Raw genomic sequence first — 12,505 nt, forward strand, 5'->3', positions numbered from 1 at the left:
GATAGTCATTACAAAAATGTGCATCTAGACCTACTTCTAGCAATCTATATAATGGGTATAGATACAGATCCCTAATTTGATCAAACCTCGAGATTAAATTGCAAATTTATAGGAAATTCAATAAAGTTTCAGTTGTCTCTACATTCACTCAATATTCATCAATATTCTAGCCAAGTATTTCAAAATTTATGTAGCAGAAAATTTTAAAGTTTTAAAGCCCATAAATAACTAAATCAATTTTTTAAAAAGAAGTACAAAATGTAGTGATTTGCTATATCTGGTATTAGAATGTCAGAGCTAAATAATTTGATAAACTTTGGTACTAACTCAAGAACAGATATACAAATCCAAAGGAACAGATTTGAGAAGACATATAGAGATCTGTGTATACATATGATCTCGCTATGTGACAATGACGGCACCACAAATGAATGGGGAAGCATTATATAAATTAATGGTTCACATACCTAAAACACATTAAAACCTTTCATACAGAGATGAATTCCAAGATTTAAAAAACATCCAGGTAATTTGAAGTGGAAATGAGAGACTTAATAAAATGAAAATGAATAAAAACTCTCCTTCTGACCCTGAGCAGGGATGGAGTTCATAAGAAAACCCAAATAGAAAGAACCACAAGACATAAAAAAAAAAAAACTCACATAATTAAAGATTTCTAATAATTGAAAAAATATTGTGTTAGTTTTATAGAGCAGCTATAACAAATATGACAGGCTGGGTGGTTTAAAACAAAAGAAATTTATTCTGTCATAGTTCTGGGAGCTCAAGGTCCAAAATCAAGGTGTCCACAAGGGCCAGTTCCCTTTGGAGACTCTGGGGCAGAATCTGCTTTAGTTTTGGGTGGTCCCAGGCATCCTTTGGGTGTAGTAGTGTATAAATTTCCGCAAGCTACCATAGTAACATACCAGAAATTGGGTGGTTTAAAGCAGCAGAAATGTATCATCTCACAGTTCTAGAGACTAGAAATCTAAAATCAAGGTGTTGGGGCCTGGAGGAAAGAATCCTTTGTCAGCGATCTTGACATTCTTTGGCTTGAATCTCCATCACCCTGGTCTTTACCTCCATCGTCGTGAGGCCATCTTTTCCCTGGGGATCTCTTTTCCACTGTAAGGATGTCAGTCATGCTAGATTAAGGCCAAACTTAGAGACCTCATTTTACAGATCACATCTGTAAAGATCCTATTTCCAAACCAAGTCACATTCACAGGTATATTAGTCACTTTTCCACCAATGGGACAAAATACCTTACACCCAAAATTTAAGGAGGAGATGTTTGTTTTGGCTGATGGTTTCAGAGGGTTCAGTTCATGTATAACTAGCAAACATTCTCAGCGACATTCCTAACAACCCATGTTCAGGGTAGACCCATTTGGATGGATACAATAATAAACAAGTAAATTTTTGGAGACTGAAGGAGCCAGAAAAGAAACAAAGCCACTGGATATGCTAGGCCCCTCTCCCTGGACATGCCTAGCAAGTGTCCTATCCTGCTAGGGCCACCGCCCTTTACTCAATATGTCCTCACTCTTGTCCTTCTGCTTATCAGATCTGGGGACATAACATGGCATAACCATGCTCACTGGGGGCTAGAGCTGTCCCTCTTCCAGTTAGCCAGACTGAATAACCTGAGTCTCAGGAAAGGATGTCAGTAAAACCATTTGAAAGGACACAGCTACTTTGTGGACATAGAGAGAGAAAGAGAGACAGAGGAAATGCATGAGGAAAGACAGAAGCAGAAATTCCAAGAGTTCCATCCACTACCCACCACTCCTAAATAAGCTTAGTGGCACCCTTCAAAGTGCCCTCCTTGCCTGCCCCAGCCAAAATTGCCAGAAGTACAACCAAGGCTGAGGACCATTAACTCCACTCCACTGTCTTAGGAAGAGGACCTTGCCGTAGAATTAACAAAGGCTCAGGAAACTAAATCTGGATTTTATTTCCAATTCTGTCTTGACTAGGTGGGTGACTTTGGACAAGGTACTCATCCTTAACAAATATAGTCTACTTATCCACCAGTTGTGACCTGATCAGGGTACCACGTTCCAATAGTAAGTGAGTTAAAGATTTGTAGAGCCCCGGGGACCTAGGAGACATTGATAAAAGGGCTTCTCCAGTAGTATTACTTCATTTTAAAGCACACATCTCACCTCCTTACCTAGATTGCAACTCCAGGAGGGAACTTTAGTCCCCACCACACATCCAGTGTGCTGGGACAACTCCTAGCATGCGACACCTCAGGACGTGCACCTTGAAAATAACCACCCAGAGCAAGAGGCAGGAAAAGGAGGCAGGATCCCAGGAAAGGTGCAATGCCCCTGAAGCAGGAGGAGGCTGAGGCACATACTTCTCATCTAGTTGTAAAGCGCCTGTGTTCATTATTTTAACAGTTATTCGTGATCAAACGACTTGGTGTTAATGTGGATCTAATGTATAAATCCATACGGGTCCCACAGTCATTTAGCATTAATTAAACGAGGCCATTATAAGGCTGGGATTCCACAGGGTTTATTGCGCTTAGCAATTAATGACAAGAACCACTTGCCCGTTATGCTTTCTCTTCCTGCTCCTGCCCTGTCCCTTTTACCTCCGGAGGGCAGAGGCTCAGTAAGCTCACAGTTGCCCTGAGGTGGACAGTATGGGAACAGGGAGACTCCCGGCTGGGGGGTGGAGAGGTGACTGAGGAGGGGAGACTTCAGTGGAGCCCGGCATTGTTCCCCCAGGAACTGACACTTCATAAGGAAGCAATAAGGGCTGCACTGGCAGAGCACTAGCCTGGGAGTCCAGATAACAGGGTTTTAGTCTACTACTGCTGACTGGTTGTGCAATCATGCGCAAGACACCGCTTTCTCTGTTCTTTGTTAGTTAATTAAGGAGTCTGGACAAGCCAACTTTATCCTTCCCCCCCAATGCATCTCCTTTTAGGCATCTTTCAAATATCAGCTCACATGTCAGCTCTTCCAACAGGAACTAACCACCCTCCTGTCCCATCCTCTCCCCACCATCCCCAGCACTTGCCAGCATCTTGTCTCCATCTCATTTTCTTCGTGAAATTTACCACTGCTGAAATTATGTCTGCACTGGTGCTCCTTTGTTTACTTGTGTATTATCTCCGTGTCCACCTTACTTCATCCATCTAATCCGTCACTTTAACACCAATTCCCAGAACAGTGCCTGGCACATGCTAGGAGCTCAAAAAATAATTTGTCCATCAGTGGAATCAGTAAAACCACTCTATGATGGCCACGTGCTTGCCCTTGATACCCGTGTCCAGAAAGCAGGGGCGGTGCTCGGAGCAGGTAGAGCTGGGAGGGGAAGATGGAGGGAGGGGTAAGCTGAGGCCCAGTCTTAAGGGACAGAGGAAAGCTGGCCCCGGGAAGAGGAAAAGGTGGCTACTATAGCCTGAAGAAGTCAGGTAGAAGCCACAACAGCACCAAACTCTGAGGCTCAACAGGTGCTGTACCTTCAGACTTCCACCCAAGGCCATTTGGTGAAACTATATTAATAGTTGTTATGCAAGAACAACTATTCTTGTGATTGCATGCTTTCCCGCACTGCTTTGCTTTATTCTCCTGCCATCCTGTAGCTACTGGGCTGGAGGGGTGGGTATCTTCTGCTGCTTCTATGTATAAAATTGATAGCAATAATTAACTTGGATAGCACATTCCAGTTTCCAGAATACACTTTTCCCCAGTAAGAACGATAGTTTGTGTTTTTGTTTTGCAGAGAGGTGACGTGACTTTCTGACATAAGGAGTACAACGTCACACAGAAAGCAGGCCCTCGGTGAATGTCTGAGGCAGGAGTGGGCCCTGAACGCAGATGAGGACAGCAGGCCGGGTGTAGGAAGTAGCTTTTGGCGCTCAGCCTCTGTGTTGCAGGGACACGAGGGAGCGCTGGGGCCTGAGACAAGCTGGAGAGTATAAGCTCTGTGCAGCAGGGGACCACTGCAGTCACTTGTTATAAAGTGGACATGCGAGCCCAGGGTTACCAATGCCTGCCTCTTGGGAATTAGAATCGAACACAGGACCTTCACACTGAGCTACATCCCCAGCCCTTTTTATTTTTTTTTTATTATGAGATAGGGTCTCACTAAGTCATTAAATTACCCAGGCTGGGCTCAAACTTGCAATCCTCTTGCCTCAGCCACCCAGCGTGCCGGGATTACATGTGCTAACCTTGTGCCTAGATAATGAATTCTTGACATTTTCTGAAAAACGGACAGATACGTGGATCTCTACTGGAAATTTTGGAGTTTTAAATGTTGGCACTTAATTGTAAAGCACTGTGTAGGCCAAACAAACTATGCCTTGCAGGAGGATTTTGCTGTTGTTATAAGAGCTTTACTGAGGCATAATTGATATACAAAGAACTGCAATTCAGTACGTGAACTCTGCCGAGTTTAGACATACACAAACATCATGACACCATCACCACAGTCAGGGTAACAGGCATATCCCATTCCTCCCAAAGTTTGTTGTGTCTGTCCATGTGTGCACCCACGTGTGTGTTAAGAACACTTAGGTGAAACCTACCCTCTTAATAAAATTTGAAGTGCCCAATACCACACTATGAACTGCAGGCACTGTGTTGTAGAGCAGATCTCTAGGACTCACTCCTCCAGCATGATTGAAATTCTGTACCCACTGAATAACAATTCCCCATTCCTATATCTCAGGCCCTGACAACTTGCTCCCAATCTGGGATAGCCAACTGCATTCTCTGCTTGTGTGAGTTTGACTGTTGTATTTGTCGTGTGTAAATGGAACCATGTGGTATTTGTCCTTCTGTGCCTGGCTTACTTCACTTAGCACAATGTCCTATGGCTTCATTCATGTTGTGACAAATGGCAGGATTTCCTACTTTTTCAAGGCTGAATAATATTCCCTTGTGTGTATATACCATATTTTCTTTACCCACTCATCTTTGAGCAAGTTTCTACCCAATGTCCATCAATTTGACACTTGTAATTAAGTGAATAAATTAACCCTTTATTGGGAAGATGGGACAGACCAAAGAGTTAAGCCATGTCCCTGAGGTCACAGCACTCAGGGGGGCAAGCTTAGACCCCGGGTTTCCCAATGTCTCATCCAGTTCTTAAAATGTTGTTCCAGGGTTCCAGTGAGTGAAGGAAATGGTGCTGGGGACACAGAATTACATAGTTTTATGTCCTGAATCCACACGTTCTGCCCAATCCAGACTCTGAACCAGAACTCAGCCCCACTAAGCTGAAAGGTTCCCAAGGAAGTGTCATGGGCAGCCCCTCCTGCCCCTCTCCGTCCAAAGAGCAAGAGCCCCACACCGTCCTAGATGCCATATCCTCAGGCCACTTAGAATGCAGCACTGTCACACAAGCCAGCTGTCACTTAGGCACTCACAGGCAGAACCGTGGAAAAACCAAACCACTGTTATTATACTTAATAACCAGTTTCCACATCATCAACTCATTGGAGTCTGACAGGCGCTGTTAGGGTGTCAGCTCCTTCGGCCTAACAAGTCAGCACTCATGGGGGGCAGGGAGCCCCAGGCAGGGCTGCACGCCAGCCTCCAGGAGCTATTCCTTCCCCCTTCTGCCCTGTGTGCAGAGGGTGTGTACCCAAAGGCCCCTGAGCCTTTGACTGGCCTCTGCCCCAAGTACTCAGAGCCTGGGGGCTGCACCCACAGCAACCTGGCTTCAGAGCAGAGTGGCACCCCAGAGAAGGGGATCAGGACCCTGATGGGTATCTGAAAAAAAAGAAAGTACCCCGGCTTGGCAGAGTGAGGACCAAAAGGTGTGAAGGGCAGAAGGCCAGGGCAGGGCTCCTGGTTGGATCCTAACTATAACATGTGGCCTTGAGTGAGTGACTATCATCCTGAGCCTCAGTTTCCCTTGTAACAAGAGCCAGTGGCCCAGAGGAAGCACAGACACAGTGCTGAGGGTGGTATCTGCACCCTACTAAGCACCTGGGGAAGGGAAGATGCAAAGGCCAAGGGGCCTGAGGGAAACGGCCGAATGAGCGACGATTCAGAAATGACCACTGCAAAATGCTTCTACACTGGCTAATCCACTGGGGCAGGGCAAGTCTTCAGACTGTCATTAAAAATAGCTGGTAATAATAAAACCTAACATTCTCAAGGCTTCCCTTTCAGAGATGGAAACTCACAGAGATGAAGTTACTTACCCAAGGTAACCCAGCACGCCATTGGCGGCACTGGGCTTGGAGGCCAGGCGGTGAGCATATGGCCTGAGATCTTAGCCATCCTGCGCTTTCTCGCTCTGCTCCCCGCTTCCAGCCTGCGGATCTACAAAGGTGAGAGTGAGCAGGAGGCCAAGCTAGGTTATCCTGAAGTCTTGAGTCCTAGTAGAGACTGCTCCATGCAGGATGGAGGCCGGCATCTACAGTGATCTGCCTGTCGCTCTGGGTCGAGGTCTCACAAGCCACACCATCCACCAGGCCCACCCCAAGTGCCCAGAGACGTGGGTCTGGCTTGGCAGGTCCCCAAGCCAGGCCCATGGCGCGCACATCTACCTGGTGCCCCTCTTGCTGCCCCAGGCAGCACAGGCCTGAGGTGGTGTAGTGCTGCCATCTGTCGGCCGCACGCTGCACTGCTTCCCGGCCGCTCAGGTGGTGATCCCAGCCCTGGTCACCAGGCGCCCCGCAGCCAGGCTGCCTGTCCTGCAGGCTCGCACCTGGGAAGGACCTATTCCTGCGACCCAGTGGGGCCCAAGACGCAAGGCCAGCGGAGGCAGCCTCCGAGGGGCCTTCTGCTCTTGGAAAGAGACAGCGCGCCATGATCCCAAAGGTCCCAGGGTGCCTGAAATTGCCCCTTCCCTGGGCTACGACAGCAGAGCAGAGACAGGGCCGTGAGTGAGCAGGAGAGCACATCGCCCGGGACCTCAGGAGATTTGCTGCACGAGAAGCCACTCCGGCAATACCGAGAGCAGGTATCCCTGAGAAGTGGAGTGTGGGTGTGGGTACTGTTTGCTAGGTTGTCTGATTGTTTTGTTGTGATTATCCTCTTTTCCTCTCTCTTTTTTCTTTATGCTTAATTGGAGTTTCATATTTTCTACAATGCCCATCTTAAGAAATAATTTATGTTTATAAATCTGTCAGAAAGTAAATTTGCTTTTAACAGAAACACAGTACTTCTAGAGCAGAAACAAACCCTTTCACAGACAAAGAGAATCAACTCAGAGATAGGTGACATGTCCAATGTCACAGCACTAGTTAGTGGTCAAGATGGGCCAGAACATGTCCAGCATCTTGAGAAGCACTGGGCCCTTCCCTGACCCTCCAGCTAGGGCAGGGCCCTGTACTGGTCATGAGCAATACCTGATTTTCTGTGTTGGGTCTGTCTCTTCTACATGTTTCACAGGGGCAGGAAGCTTACCCATCTTGTTCACTAAGATATTCCCAGTATCCCTTGCAGCACATGACATATGGCAGACACTCCACAAATGCATATTAAATGAACAAATGGAGTCAGTCAAGGAAAGCTTCCATGGGAAGTGAGGTGTACATCAATTGTTTAAAAGGCAGTGGTACTGGATCAAGGGAGAAGATGTGGAACATCCCAGAGAAGATGGAATGCCCTAGAGCAAACAGGCAGTAAATATGTGTCCTGAAATACTTGTAGGCAAGGTGAGTGGCAGAAAGGCACGTACTGTCCTCCTATCTATCTTGGTTTCTGAGCTAAGGTCCCATTGCTCACGCCGCTTCCTTGCCTCATTCTGGGAATATGGAACAGAAGTCAGAAAGAGCCTGTCTCTGGGACCAGGGAGAGTCCAGTGGGAACTGTACCCCAGTTCAGCCTCCCTGAGACTTACAGGGGTCCAGCTGAGCCTACCTGAACCTGATGGTACTGGCTGAGGCCTGACTGGGCTGGGCTGGACTGACCAGGTCTGGGTGGGCACATTGGGCTAAGCTGGGAGCCTCTTTCTTGTTCCTGTCTTCAGGAGACCCCAATACCTGTCATGACAGCTGGATTTCCCAGGGTTCTAATCTAGAAACAGATAGCAGAGAAAATCTAGAAATAGTGAAGTCAGAGAGAAAAGGTAAGAGGGTCCAAATTCACGCAAGATCTTGTTTTCTGTGCCCTCTTTAATATCACTTTAGAAACACAAAGATGCAATGATTGTGTTGAAGGATGGAAGCCATTTACTATGTCTAGATACAGATAGGAAAGTCTGAGGGAAAAATGAAAATTTTCAGCGGGGTGAAATTTAAAAAAACTGTTGAAAGGAAAAATTTCTTGTCTAAATTTTTTTTTTTTTGAAAAGTCCCTCAAAACGTTCTTGGCAAAAATCTTTATTTCCTAGAGAATGGCATATAATGTCTATTTGTCGAGGAGGCCAGGAGGCCTGGCCCCTCCCTCCAACCCCAGTCAGGGAGGAGCCGTGTACGTACTGAGCACCTGCTGGCGGCCAAGCTCTGGGCGAGGCTCAACCTGCCTATTATCTGGCTGACAAAAATGGGGCCACCTGTAGATTACAGGCACATGCAGCTGCAGCAAACCCCAGTCAACTGACATCATTCACCTTAATACCTGGGGGGTGGGGTCTCTGCTTATGCCAGGCTTGTCTGCCACAGGCCACTAGGCTGTTCTCAGACCTAGCAAGCTTTTGGAAAGTGGGGTGCACATGCTAGTGTGAGGCACCTCCCCCCACCCCCCCCAAGCACTCTGTGACTAGCACTGAACAGACCTCAGCCCCACTTTGAGCGTCCAGCCTTGGTCCCTCCCGCAAAGCCCCTTAGCACCAAACCCTAAAGAGCTGGGATGCTGACGAGCGCCCCTGAAGGGAACTGGGGTCAGGGATAATTGTTTATTGTTTCCGAATGAGGAACAAAGCTTCAACTGGGAGACAGCAAAGAGGGAAAGACAGAGAACAATCCAGTGAAAGAGACCAAAGAAAACAGACACGCACTGAGAGAAAGAGAAAGAAAAATGGAGAAGTGAAGAGAAATGGAGGAAAAAATGGCAGAGAAACAAGAGGAGAGGGTTGCAGAACACGGCAGGAAAGGAGAAAGGAACAAAGGATTGATCAACAGGTAAAGGACCAGAGAGAAGAGCAAAGGCTCCACCCCCAAGGGGGCCTCGAAGCCCCCCTCCACCCTCCCAGCTGAGGAAAAGGAGGCAAAAGAAGAGCAGAAACGGCCAAGTCGCTGGGTAACCTTGGAAACAGAGCCAGGGAGATGGGTGCGGGGAGGGGGTACTGCAGGAAGGGCTGGGTGCAGCCCTCAGTGGTCCAGGCTACTGGGATGGAGGTGAGAGGAGGGGACAGAGACCAAGGAGAGAGACTTGGATGAGCTGGGGGGGGGGGGGAGGAAGAGACAGAAGACTCTGGAAACAAGCCTAAGGAGCTCCGAGGAGTTGGAATAAGGGGAGATTTTACTGAGAATCAGTTTCAGGAAGAAAGAGCAGGGAGGTTGGGAGCTGTGATAACAGGAAGGGGGTGAGGCTGGGGGTGGGTGGAGGTGAGGCCGGAAAGGGCCATCCCAGACAGCCACACTGAAGTGAGGAGAAGGGTCAGCAGTGGGCAGAGGGGCACGGGAGGAGATGGTCAGGGCAGACTGACCCTCATCTGTGACCTGCTGGATTCACCCCTGAGGCCATCACATTCGGTGAGGACACAGGGCTCTGACTCCCAGCTTCTTGGAGGGTGAACCCTTTCATTCCTTGGTGTCTCACATTCTTGCTGTGCTCCAGCTGTGTGCCAGGTACTGTGAGGGCAGCCTGCACCACCTAGTGAGACCCTGTCTCAAAAACAAACAAACAAACAAACCAAAAACAGTGAAGTTTTTCAATGTTCTCAAAGAAATGAAAAATGCGTGAGGTGACACACATGCTACACGGGGACCAGCAGACAAACGTGTACCGCCAAGACGCGTGTGAACCGACCAGGAGGATGTGGTATCTGAACAAATAACAAAATGACTGTGACACGGAGCGACTCCAGGATCGCTCACGGCCAGCAGCACAGGCCCATCGGAGGAAGCCAGTCCTTCGGGCCATGCTTGAGTCAAGCCCTAAAGCGTGGGAGGGCTGAGACCAAGCCGGGAACTTAGTCAGTGGAGAGGCAGCAGGAGCCCAGCAGGGGGCAGGAGAGGGAAGTGTGGTTTGAATCCTGGGTCAGCCGCTGACCAGCCCTAGGACCTTGATCAAGTCACCTGGCTTTGCTGAACCTCTCTTTCCTCATTTTGTAGAATCATTTCAGGATTGGGGATGATATCTGTGTGCTCCCTAGCACACAACAGGAGCTTAATACGTGATAGTTATTGTCGTTGTGAAGAAGCAGAAAACACTGAGCTGGAACAAGAGTGGTTAGAAATGAGCTAGGCACGGAGGCTTAATCCTCGGCATAGATGTCTACAAGGGCCAGGAAGAAATGCACTGGGGTGGGGTGTGGGGACTTTCCAAAAAACATTCAGCAGAGCCATGGATGGTATCTGGTAAAGAACTGGATGGCTTACTTTTATGAGAAAAATAGAATAGTGGAGAGTGCGGTGGTTTTTAAAATGTGTCCACATTTTGTAAAGCAACTCCTTTTATTAAGAAAATAAAATGAAGCTTCATTCCTGTAATCCCAGCACTCGGGAAGCTGAGGCAGGAGGATCATTGTGAGTTCGAGACTCTCCTGGGCTACAAAATGAGCTCAAGCCCAGCCTGAACTGCATAGGGAAACCCTGTCTCAAAAAGACAATAAATAAATAAAATAAAAGAGAGCTGGGGATGTAACTCGGTGCAAAAGCCCTAGGGTTCAGTCCCTAATACCAAAGAGAAGGAAGAAAAAGTTTCAAAGTTCTCATAGAAAAAATAAATTCTGATGTTCTACTGCATAGCAGGTGATTCTAATTAACAAAAATGTATATTTCAGAACAATAAAGAGGCAGGCATGGTGGTGCACACCTATAATCCCAGCACTTGGGAGCCTGAGGCAGGAGGACCACTGGGTGTTTAAAACCAGCCTGCACCACCTAGTGAGGCCCTGTCTCAAAAACAAACAAACAAACAAACAAAAAACAGTGAAGTTTTTCAATGTTCTCAAAGAAATGAAAAATGCGTGAGGTGACAGACATGCTAATTATTCTGATTTGGTCAATACACAGCATATACATGTATCAAAACATCACATTGTACCCCTGTACAATCCATAGGTGCCAGTTAAAATATATATGTAATAAAGTTTAAAACAATTTTTTCAGTGAAGCCTCATTCTTCTTCTTGGGAGTGGGACCAAAGTTAATGACTCGTTTCTAATAAAAAGAATAGAAGCGACAGGATGACTTCTGGTCCTAGGCCATAGAAGACAGCAGCTCCTTCTGTGCCCCCTCTCGTGGATCTCCCACTCTAGGAAAAGCCATATGCGTGTGGTGTGGACACTCAAATGTGGAGAGGACCACACAGAGGACTGAGGCCTGTCCAGCTGTCCCATTCACAGACCAGGCGAGCAGCCATCTTGGAGGTAGGTCCCGCGGCCACCGTCAGACCTTCAGATGTGACCAGATCCACAGGCAACATCTCAGCTGCACCCTCAGGAGAGTCCTCAAGCCAGAACCATCCAGCAAAGCCATTCCTGAGTTCCTGACCCACAGAAAGAGTGTGCAGTGATACCTGTGTGTGTTTGTTGTAAGCTGCTAAGTGCTGGGATAACCTGCTCCACAGAGGTTAGAGATGGGGTCTGGAGCCATGTCCACCAACAGGGCATCCCACACCCAAAAGCCCCATAGTAGGCACCAGCAGCCCTGCCACAGGCGGAGCTCTCAGTGACCTCAGACAGCCTGGTAGTGTGGGGCCGGGCAGGATCAGATGGCTGAGCACCCCCAGGAGAAGCAGCCGCACTGAGTGAGTTCTCCCTGTCTGGCTCTGCATGCATGACACAGGCAGGCAGTTCACCTAGGCCAGCAGGCGGGCCAGAGTAGAAGAGTGCCCAGGTAGTGTCCACCTCACCTGGCCTCGAGCTCCAGCCTCCCCCCTCTCATCTTGCTTATGTGACCTTGACCCTCTGTGTCTCACTGAGGCACCCTTGCCCTGTTAACCTCTCTGAACCGCAGTCTCTTCCTCTGTGAAACAGAGCTGATAACAGTACTGGATCCATGCTAAATGGGGTCAGGGGGGAATGGGTCTTCTGGCCTTTCTCATATGTTCAGGACAATTGTGACAGTGAGGACACTCTCACTGAGGCCTGCAATACTAAGTATGCTCCTGTAGTATAGAATTTAAACTCAAGGATACCAGTTTATTTTGTAGAAGGAATTCCAGTCTCTTTCTGAGGCCTTCTCATTAATTAATTGTTGGAAACCCCAAGAAATTCTGACATGGGGCAAAGATCTCCTCCCTGCACATCTGCTAGCTCCCTTCCTCCAGCAGTCTTCATCTTTGTACCCACTCGTGTGGTGCCCATGTCAGTGTCCTGTGCATGTAGGGAAAGGGAAGGACATATGGGATCGATGGATGGATGGATGGGTGGACGGATGGGTAGGTGGATGGGTGGATGGATGGATGGATGG

At 48.0% G+C, this 12,505-nt stretch overlaps 1 long non-coding RNA gene across 1 annotated transcript in view; it reads right to left on the minus strand.

Annotated features, from left to right (window-relative positions):
• Nucleotides 1-6,225: 6,225 nt before the first annotated feature.
• Nucleotides 6,226-12,505, minus strand: part of LOC106147852 — an 8,016-nt gene continuing 1,736 nt past the window's right edge. The window contains exons 2-3 of the long non-coding RNA XR_001232852.1: nucleotides 9,574-9,751; nucleotides 6,226-6,299 (exon numbers count right to left, since the gene is read on the minus strand). This is a non-coding gene — a long non-coding RNA (uncharacterized LOC106147852). The remainder of the gene's footprint in view (nucleotides 6,300-9,573; nucleotides 9,752-12,505) is intronic.

Source organism: Chinchilla lanigera, unplaced genomic scaffold (genome assembly GCF_000276665.1).
Source record: "Chinchilla lanigera isolate Chin_1 unplaced genomic scaffold, ChiLan1.0 scaffold00011, whole genome shotgun sequence".
Taxonomy (NCBI): Eukaryota; Metazoa; Chordata; class Mammalia; order Rodentia; family Chinchillidae; genus Chinchilla; species Chinchilla lanigera.